Here is an 8,463-nt window from a genome sequence, read left to right on the forward strand (position 1 = left end):
ACACTACAGGCAATTTAGCATGGCCAAACCATTTAATGTGCATATCTTTGGACAGATGTACAGGGGCCTTGATGAGACCAAGCCCTGATCATTGTGTGCAGTTTTGGTTTCCTTCCTCACGAACAAATACATTTGCCATAGAGGGAGTGGAGTGAACTTTGCTGGACTGATTCCTAAGATGGAGAAGCTGTCTTAAGAGGAAAGGTTGAATAGATTGGGACTGTAGTCATTGGAATTCAGATGAATGAGAGGTGATTTTGTTGAAATATACAAGATTCTTAGAGGACTTGACAGGGTAGATGCAGGAAGATTGTTTCCCCTTGTGGGAGAGAATAAGACCAGAGGGCATCATCTCAGAGCAAGTGGTGACATGTTTAAGACAGAGATGAGGAAGAATTTCAACTCTCAGAGGGTAATGAATCTGTGGAATTCTTTACTGCAGAGGGCTGTTGAGACTGTGTCATTAAGTATATCAAGGCTGAGATAGGCAGATTTTAGTCAGTAAGGGAATCAACACTTATGGGGAAAAGGCAGAAAAGTGGAGGTGAGAATAATCAGATCACCCATGGGCTAACTGAATGGCAGAGCACACTCGATGGGCTGAATGGCCTACTCTGCCCCTATCTCTTATGATCTTAACATCTATAGATACAATAGCAATGGTTTAATGACGTTAAAAACTATTTGTGGTTGGGTATTTTACACATATTTGGGAACTGACTAAGTCTATTAAACTTACCGACCTGATGTGTAAATACTCAAGGTTTGGGGTTAAATTGGGCAATTCCTGAATATAGAAGTGGGGATAACAGAATGCAAAAAACCTGTGAATGTTCATTAAAAAGCAGGCAGCCCTGTATGAACACAATGTCAGTGTGCTGCTAGCACAACCTACATTGGTGATAGACATTACTAGAGACCAATACCAAAAGTAGCTCCTCGTATGTAACCAGGAGCTGCACTGTGACTGCAAGAAGTAGTGGGGATGGGAATTGAGCTTGTGTTGTGCTGAATTGAAGAATGTCTGAGCATGTTAGAGAACCGTGAACCAGAAACCTCCAGGAGCACATGAAATAACGTCAGCAACGAACCTATAATCAAAGACAACAAGGTGCAGAGCTGGATGAACACAGCAGGCCAAGCAGCATCATAGGAGCAGAAAGGCTGATGTTTCGGATCCTACTATCTCTGAACCTATAATCAATTCCTTTAACAAACACAAGAGTTCTTCATTCTGATGAATGACTTATTCAGACGAGTAAAAGTTTAGACAAAGTGGAGTGCGTAGTTGCCACATGACACCAAATCAGCATTGTACACTGATTGACATCATGATTTTATATGTAGTATGCTGTCGGAATGCTAGTTGTGCAAAAAGTCCAAATTGTTTCTGATGTTTTGCTAATACACAGTGGATCGTATAGTACAGCTTTGACAAGAATGCTGAATGAGTGAAGGAATTCTGCACTGTGAGGGATGAGTTGCTGCACAAAGCAAAGAGTGTACCAGGATTTACAACAAGAGACAGAGACCTAACAGCTGAGATCGAGAAGCATTATATGGGCAGGTACGTGAATGGTGAATCTAAACTGTAGCAGCAGGAGGTGAAGTTTAGATCATAGAATCCCTACAGTGTGGAAGCAGGCCCTTCGGCCCAACAAGTCCACACCGACCCTCAGAGTACCCAACCAGACCCATCCCCCTATAACCCACCTCATGTACACATCCCTGAACACTATGAGCAATTTAGCATGACCAATCTACATACCTTGCACATCTTTGGGCTGTGGGAGGAAACCAGAGCACCTGGAGGAAACCCACGCAGACACAGGGAGAACGTGCAACCTCCACACAGACAGCTGTCTGAGGGTGGAATTGAACCCGGGTCCCTGGCGTTGCGAGACAGCAGTGCTAACCACTGGGCCACCGTGCCATCCTTGGTTATTAAACAAAATAAGTTATTAAGCAAAATCCAATAGAAATGGTCGGGCAGGTGATGTGTTGCAACTGCAGCATGTGGGAGATGCTAGTTACCTAAATGATCCACAGTAAGTGTCTGTAGCTTGAGGAAGTTTGGCTCCAGTATTTGGACATTGTGATACAATAGGATGAAGGTAAATTACCAAGACACTTTGTTCCAGGAGAAAGTCACAGGCCTTAGGCGAGAGACATCTAATTTGTCCATGATCAGGAATAGGCATGAGATCGATGTGGGGACCCGGAAGGCAGCAAAGGAAGATCCTCAGCCCTTGCCAACACAACTTGAGAATTTTGCAGGTTGCATGGATGAGAGAAGCCACTGCAGGGAGGATGAATTAATTAAACATAGCAGTGTAATTTGAGGAGGGGTATATAAATTGCAGGATTGGTCAGTTCATTTTGTACAGGAGTTGGGATGTCAGGTTGCATCTGTACAGGACATTGGTTAGGCCACTTTTGGAATACAGCATTCAATTCTATTTCCCTGCTACAGAAAAGATGTTAAACTTGAAAGGGTGCAGAAAAGATTTGCAAGGATGTTACCAGGGTTGGACAGTTTGAGCTATTGGGAGAGGCTGAATAAGCTGGGCTATTTTCTCCGAAGCATAGGAGGCTGAGGGGTGATCTTATAAGGGCTTATAAAATCAGGAGAAGCATGGATGGGATGAATAGCTAAGGTCTTTTTTCCCAGGGTAGGGTAGTCCAAAACTCACTAAGGTGAGATGGGCAAGATTTAATAGGGACCTAAGGGGCAACTTTTTCACGCAGAGGGTGGTGTGTGTATGGAATGAGCTGCCAGAGGAAATGGTGGAGGCTGGTACAATTACAACATTTAAAAGGCATCTGGGTGGTACATGAATAGAAAGGGTTTAGAGGGATATGGGCCAAATGCTGGCAAATGGGATGAGATTAATTTAGGATATCTGGTTGGTGTGGACAAGTTGGACCGAGGGGTCTGTTTCCGTGCTGCACAACTCAGTGATTTTATGTAGTACCAGGAGGCAGTACGGCTGAAGAGATCAACACTGTTCTCCGCATCTGAGAGCGTGAGTGCTGAAGGCTGTGTTGCTAGATTATAGACATCTCTTCAGCTCTGGAGAGGAACTCCGAGTGGGAGAGAGAGAGAGGGTCCAGTTGTTGTGGTCCATATGGGTTCCTGTGATATTGGTCAGACTAAGATTGAGGTTGTTCTGAGGGAGTATGATAAGGTAAGCCTAAATTAAAAAGGAGGAAAACCACAAATGTGTTATTGCCTATACCACAGAGACTGGCATAGGAGAAACGGGTTTTATTTCATGGGTTACTGACCCCAGTACTAGGGCAAGAGTGAACTGTTTCATTAGAATCAATCACTTGAACAATGCTGGCATCAGTGTTCTTGCAAATCAAATGACAAAGGGTATAGAGAGGGCTTTAAACCCAAAAGCCGTGATGGGGGCTGGGTAGGCGAAGGGCTCACGAGCTGAGTGGAGGTGAGATTTAAAATGTTAGCATAAAAGGGAAGAAAACTATGGGAATGATAACCTGAATGTGACAGGAGGAGACAGGATGGAACCTATGAACATACTTGTGCACCAGTAAATAGGGTCAGAGGTGGGGAAAATGGTAAAAATACAGAATTAACGACTCACTAAGTATTCATAACAAACTAATGAATTAGTTGTGTTTTGATTCTTGTAGAGACCAACAAACCAAAAGAATCATGATTTAATCAATGTCCTCAATAAGAAAACCAATGGACAAGAGTTCACTTTTTATGGCATTAACAATCAAAACAAAACTCAAATTAAACTTGAATGAAAAGATGAATTGTGTATATTATAAACTATAAACTACCTATTAAACAGCAGAAAAACCAAAAATAAGTCTTAGGGGATTTACTTGTGCATAGATGACACAGGACTGTCTTGGTCCATGAGGTGCTATTACAAGACCCTGCAGCAGTCTGAGCCTGGATAGCAGTAAGCTGATCTTGCAAGACTGCAGTCTCTGCTTCTTCCATTGTTAATTGTAAAGGTTTATTAAAACATGAAGGGCATGGATAGGGTGAATAGCCAAGGTCTTTTTCCCAGGGTGGGTGTGTCCAAAACCAGAGGACATAGGTTTAAAGTGAGAGGGGTAAGATTTAAAAGGGATCAAAGGGGCAACTTTTTCACACAGAGGGTGGTGCGTGTATGGAATGAGCTGCCAGTGGAAATGGTGGAGGCTGGTACAATTACAACATTTAAAAAACATTTTGATGGTACATGAATAGGAAGTGATTAGAAGGCCAAATGCTGGCAAATGTGACTAGATTAATTTAGGATATCTGATTGACATGGACAAGTTGGACCAAAGGGTCTTTTCCTGTGCTGTACAATGTTATAACTCTATGACTTGAAATCCATCCTCATCTCTGTCTTTAATGTCCTTTTAGTTCTGAAACTATGTCCCCTAGTTCTAGAGACTGTCCCGACCTTCCATCAAGGGAAGCGTTTATCCTACATTGACCCTGTGGATTGCGTGAAGGAAATTACCTTTAAACTAGCCCAGTCTCCTCAATCACTCATCCTGGGACACTTCTACCATTGCTGGAATCAGACTGGTAAACCTTTGCTGCACTCCCTCTAGGACTGGTATACCCTTCCTTAGCTAAGAAGACCATTGAAGCAAGACTCCTGCCCTTAAATCCTTTTTGCAATGAAGGCCAACACACTATTTGCCTTCTTAATTGCTTGCTGCATTTGCTAATTACTCACGATTGGGGAGCAGGAGCGGGCCAGATATGAGAGTGAGATGACCGAGAGTATCCAGATATTAATTGTTGCACGAGGAAAATGAGATTGATCCCAGGGCTGTCGCAATATGCCTTGTATTATTTGATTGATTAACTTCCAAAGTTGTGCCTCCCAGAGGAACGCTGCACATTCAGTCTCAGCGACCAGAAGGAAGTGAACTCTGTGTGGGCAAAGGTCTGGCAGATGGAATACAATGTAAATAAATGTGAAGTCATACATTTTGGTAGGAGTAATAGTAAAAAGGATTATTACTTGAATGGTAAAAAGTTGCAGCATGCTGCTATGCAGAGGGACCTGGGTGTCCTTGTGCATGAATCACAGAAGGTAGGTCTGCAGGTACAACAAGTAATTAGGAAGGCAAATGGAATTTCGTCCTTCATTGCTAAAGGGATTGAGATTAAAAGCAGAGAGGTTATGTTGCAGCTGTACAAGGTGCTGGTGAGGCCACACCTGGAGTACTGTGTGCAGTTTTGGTCTCCTTATTTGAGAAAGGATGTACTGGCACTGGAGGGGGTGCAAAGGAGGTTCACTAGGTTGATTCCGGAGTTGAGAGTGTTGGCTTATGAGGAGAGACTGAGTAGATTGGGATTATATTCATTGGAATTCAGAAGATTGAGGGGGGATCTTATAGAAACATATAAAATTATGAAGGGAATAGATAAGATAGAAGTAGAGAGGATGTTTCCACTGGCAGGTGAAGCTAGAACAAGAGGGCATAGCCTCAAGATTAGAGGGAGCAGATTTAGGACTGAATTGAGAAGGAACTTCTTCACCCAGAGGGTTGTTAATCTATGGAATTCCTTGCCCAGTGAAGTAGTTGACGCTACTTCAGTAAACGTTTTTAAAGATAAGGCAGATTTTTTTTGAACAATAAAGGAATTAAGGGATACGGTGAGAACGCGGGTAAGTGGATCTGAGTCCATGAAAAGATCAGCCATGATCTTAGTGAATGGCGGAGCAGGCTCGAAGGGCCAGACGGCCTACTCCTGCTCCTAGTTCTTATGTTCTTATGTATGTTCCTGGCTACCCCCCCACCCCCAACTTTATTGTGTCAAATGTTTATTACTGCGGCTAATTGACACACACTTCTCTTCCAAGTCGGATGCAGTTGGACTTGCCAAGAAAGGCTCATTCATATTTGATGGGTTGAGGTGTTAAAGCTGTTTCTTCATCTTCGGCAGTTGATATAGCTGTTTGCTGAGGCACTTGGAGAGGAGCCGAGCAGAGACATCTGTTCAGCCTTGGCCTGCGCTTGAATCTTCTTCAGACTGTCGAATTCTGTAATCAGTGGGACACATTTTTTTTTTATAGATCAGTTGGTGCCAAATGTTTTCATCCATCTCTCTTCTCCTGATGAGGTTGTCTGTGGTAGCTTTCTAGTCTCTGAGTCAGATGCTTGTGGTTCAGGCCTTGCTGCAGAGAATGTGTATTCTCAACAGATACTTGACTGAGGGAGTACAGCACTGACTGATCAGCTGTTCCTTGCAATATGAAAAATAGTTTGTAGCAATTATTTGACGAAGAGTAGGGGGATTCTCCTAGTTAATGTTTCTCTCTCCACCAGGGCCGACTTTAAATAATTGCAAAATCAGGAATGGCATTGGTGTCAGTGAAATCTTCCTTTGTAGCTACTGGATGTCTAATTTCATATTCCCACCTGGACTATATTCAAGGGTCACATTATTGCTTGGAAAGCAATACTGGCGATCAGAGATTGTGATGTACCACTGGGATAGGACTAATCAAAGAGATAATGGATCAATCAAGCCAACACGACAGCCTCATGGGACAGTGGGAGCAGGGTCAATTCTTTAGTGAGGAGACGGCTGGATAATGTCAATTTCAGGGGGAAAGTTGTCAATGGCTAGGATAGGCTGGAGGATAAAACTGTGGAGATCAGGCAGAATTGGGATGACAAGAGGGTGTAGGTTTGGGAGGGGGAGGGGTGCAGGATGGGGACAGAGGGCATGATCGGGTTAGGGATGGAGAGCCTAACCACAATGAAGATGGGGAAGGGGGAAGAGAGAAAGGAGAGAGGGCAGTATTGGGACTGGGAAAGTGGGCAGGATGGGGAGAGGGCCAGAATTGGGATGGAGAGAGGGGACAGTATGGGGAGGGGGCTGGAATTGGGATGGGTAAGGGGATAGGATGGGGAGAGAGGGCAGTATGAGGAGAGGGGCCTAGAGTCCAATATGACCCCTCTTTAGTTGTGAAACGTTAACTCTGTTTCTCCACAGATGTTGTCAGAGCTGCCAAGTTTCTCCAGCCCTTTCTGTTTTTATTTCAGAATCGTCAACATCCACAATGTTTTGTTTACATTTTGTGTTTGTGGGTGCAGATTGTTTAAGGATGTAAGAGAAGGGCACATGGTGTGAGGGTGTTGGGTATTTATGGGTACAGATTCTTTTAAGAGGCAGGATAATCGAGATGTTTTGGGAGCAGGGCGTTGGGGTGCAGGATGTTTGCAGGTGCAGGGTGTTAAAGACCATTAGATCATTAGACATGAGAGCAGAAGTAGGCCATTCAGCCCATCGAGTGTGCTCCACCATTCAGTGAGATCATGGCTGATCTGATCATCCTCAACTCCACTTTCTTGACATTTCCCTATAGCTCTTGATTCCCTTCCTGATGAAATATCTGTCCAACTCCGCCTTAACAATCCAGTCTCTACAGCCCTCTGCGGTAAAACAAATTCCACAGATTCACTGTCCTCTGAGAGAAGAAATTCTTCATCATCTCTGACTTAACTGGGAAACCTTTTATTCTGAAATTATGCCCTCTGGCCCGAGACCCTCTCACAAAGGGTAACAACCTATCATGCATCTACCCTGTTAAGTCCCCAAAGTATCTTGTACATTTCAATAAGGACATCTTTCATTCTTCTCAACTCCAATGAGCATGGGCACAACCTACCCAACCTCTCCTCCTAAGGCAGCTCCTCCCAAGTTGTATCAGCCTAGTGAACCTTCTCTGGGCTGCCTCCGATGCCAGAATATCATTCCTCAGATGAGGTGCCCAAAACTTTTCACAGTATTTCAACTGATTGGTGTCTTGAATAGTTCTAGCAAAACTTCCTACTTTTGGGATGGCTTGGTGGCTCTGCGATTAGCACTGCTGCCTCGCTGTGCAAGGGACCTGGGTTTGATTCCCAGCCTTGGGTGACTGTCTGTGTGGAGTTTGCACATTCTCCCTGTGTCTGGTTGGGTTTCCTACCATACCTCAAAGATGTTAGGTGGATTGGCCAAGAGAAATGCAGGGTTACAGGGTTAAGGTTGGGGCTGAAGTGGGATAGTCTTCAAAGGGTTGGTGCAGACTCGATGGGCTGAATAGACTCTTTCAGCACTGTAGGGATTCTACTTTGATATTGTATCCCTTTTGAAATGTTGGGCAATGTTCTGTTTGCCTTTCCTATTACTTGGGTGAGCGTGGATGCTGGGTTATTGTGATTTATGCATGAAGACACCAAATACGCCTGTATTATACCTTACTGCAATCTTTCTCCATTTAAATAGTATTCAGCTCCTCTATTTTTTTTCCTGCCAAAGTGCACAACGTTACATTTTTCCATGTTAAATTCCATCTATTTTTGCCCACTCACTTAATTGGTCTACATCCCTCTGCAGACTGTGTCATCCTCATCATTTGTGTTCCCATCTGTTTGTTTCATCTGCAACTTGACTGTGGTACATTTGCTTTCATCAGTCGA

The sequence above is a fragment of the Rhincodon typus genome, chromosome 19, assembly GCF_021869965.1.
Source record: "Rhincodon typus isolate 14 chromosome 19, sRhiTyp1.1, whole genome shotgun sequence".
In the NCBI taxonomy this organism is placed as follows: Eukaryota; Metazoa; Chordata; class Chondrichthyes; order Orectolobiformes; family Rhincodontidae; genus Rhincodon; species Rhincodon typus.